Here is a 2,691-nt window from a genome sequence, read left to right on the forward strand (position 1 = left end):
AGCCCTCGAGGGAGATCACGAGACCGGAGTTGCTACGGCCCTGGCGATGTCCATGGACTGAACCCTAACCCTAGCTAAGGCTCTCTCCTCATGGGGACCCAATTCCAAGGTCGGACAGCATAACGCACCTGGGGTCCAGAAGCGGTGCAGGCTGACTCGGCATGGACCTTGCAATCTCACCATGTCGTTTCCCAGGCCCGGCTGCAGCTCCCGAGAGGTTTCCGGAGGCCTCCTCGACCAGGGTCTTATCGACGTGTGTGGCCTTGACAGCCAACGAGGGACCCTGACCGGCACGATCCCTTGTGCCCTCAACTCAGCCCTTCGGGGAGACCACTGCCCTGCTTTGGGAAAGGCGCCTGGAACTTCCTGGGACCTAACCCTAAACCTAACCCTACCCCGAACCAGGACCCTCCAGCGAAACCTAAGCCAGCCTCGATCCCTATTCCTGCATTTGAGACGCCTTCTGGAATGGGCCCTCACTTCAGCCCTCGAGGGAGATCACGAGACCGGAGTTGCTTCGGCCCTGGCGACGTCCCTGGACCGAACCCTAACCCTAGCTAAGGCTCTCTCCTCATGGGGACCCAATTCTAAGGTCGGACAGCATCACGAGCCTGGGGTCCAGAAGCGGTGCAGGCTGACTTGCCCAGGAACCTGGAAGCTCACCATGTCGTTTCCCAGGCCCGGCTGCAGCTCCCGAGAGGATTCCGGAGGCCTCCTCGACCAGGGGCTTATCGACGTGTGTGGCCTTGGCAGCCAAAGAGGTATCCTGACCGGAACCGTCCTTTGTGCCCGCAACTAAGCCCTTCGGAAAGAACACTGCCCTGCTGTGAGTTCGGCGTCTGGAACCTCTTGGGACTTAACCCTAACCCTAACCCTTCCCCGAAACGTTACCCTCCACTGAAACCTAAGCCTGCCTCATTCCCTTATCCTGCATTTGAGCAGCCTCCTGGCATGGGCCCTCACTTCAGCCCTCGAGGGAGATCACGAGACCGGAGTCGCTTCGGCCCTGGCGACGTCCCTGGACCGAACCCTAACCCTAGCTAAGGCACTCTCCTCATGGGGACCAAATTCCAAGGTCGGAGAGCATCACGCGCATAGGGAACAGAAGCGGTGCAGGCTGACTTGCCAAGGAACTTGGAATCTCACCATGTCGTTTCCCAGGCCCGGCTGCAGCTCCAGAGAGGATTCTGGAGGCCTCCTCGACCAGGGGCTTTTCGTCGTGTGTGGACTTGGCAGCCAAAAAGGGACCCCGACCGGCACCGTCCCTTGTGCCCTCCACTCAGCCCTTCGGGGAGACCACTGCCCTGCTGTGAGTTCAGCGCTTGGAACCTCCTTGGACCTAACCCTAACCCTAACCCTACTCCGAACCAGGACCCTCCACCGAAACCTAAGCCTGCCTCGACACCTAATCCTGCATTTGATCCGCCTCCTGACATGGGCCCTCATCTAAGCCCTCGAGGGAGATCACGAGACCGGAGTTGCTTCGGCCCTGACGACATCCCTGGACCAAACCCTAACCCTAGCTATGGCTCCCTCCTCATGAGGACCCAATTCCAAGGTCGGACAGCATCACGCGCCTGGGGTCCAGAAGCGGTGCAGGCTGACTCGGCATGGACCTTGGAATCTCACCATGTCGATTCCCAGGCCTGGCTGCAGCTCCCGAGAGGATTCCGGAGGCCTCCTCGACCAGGGGCTTATCGACGTGTGTGGCCTTGACAGCCAAAGAGGGTCCCTGACCGGCACGGTCCCTTGTGCCCTCAACTCAGCCCTTCGGGGAGACCACTGCCCGGCTGTGGGTTCGGCGCCTGGAACCTCCTGGGACCTAACCCTAACCCTAACCCTACCCCGAAAAAGGACCCTCCACCGAAACCGAAGCCAGCCTCGATCCCTATTCCTGCATTTGAGCTGCCGTGTGGCATGGGCCCTCATTTCAGGCCTCGAGGGAGATCACCAGACCGGAGTCGCTTTGGCCCTGGCGACGTCCCTGGACCGAACCCTAACTCTAGATAAGGCTCTCTCCGCATGGGGAACCAATTCCAAGGTAGGACAGCATCACGAGCCTGGGGTCCAGAAGCGGGGCAGGCTGACTTGCCAAGGAACCTGGAAGCTCACCATGTCGTTTGCCAGGCCCGGCTGCAGCTCCCGAGAGGATTCCGGAGGCCTCCTCGACCAGGGGCTTATCGACGTGTGTGGCCTTGACAGCCAACGAGGGACCCTAACCGGCACGGTCCCTTGTGCTTCAACTCAACCCTTCGGGGAGACCACTGCCCTGCTGTGAGTTCAGCGCCTGGAACCTCCTGGGACCTAACCCTAACCCTAAACCTACCCCGAACCAGGACCCTCCACCGAAACCTAAGCCAGCCTCGATCCCTATTCGTGCATTTGAGCCGCCTTCTGGCATGGGCCCTCACTTCAAGCCTCGAGGGAGATCATGAGACCGGAGTCGCTTCGGCCCTGGCGACGTCCCTGGACCGAACCCTAACCCTAGATAAGTCTCTCTCCGCATGGGGACCCAATTCCAAGGTAGGACAGCATCACGAGCCTGGGGTCCAGAAGCGGTGAAGGCTGACTTGCCAAGGAACCTGGAAGCTCACCATGTCGTTTCCCAGGCCCGGCTGCAGCTCCCGAGAGGATTCCGGAGGCCTCCCCGACCAGGGGCTTATCGACGTGTGTGGCCTTGGCAGCCAAAGA

Source organism: Prionailurus viverrinus, unplaced genomic scaffold (genome assembly GCF_022837055.1).
Source record: "Prionailurus viverrinus isolate Anna unplaced genomic scaffold, UM_Priviv_1.0 scaffold_69, whole genome shotgun sequence".
Lineage (NCBI taxonomy): Eukaryota > Metazoa > Chordata > Mammalia > Carnivora > Felidae > Prionailurus > Prionailurus viverrinus.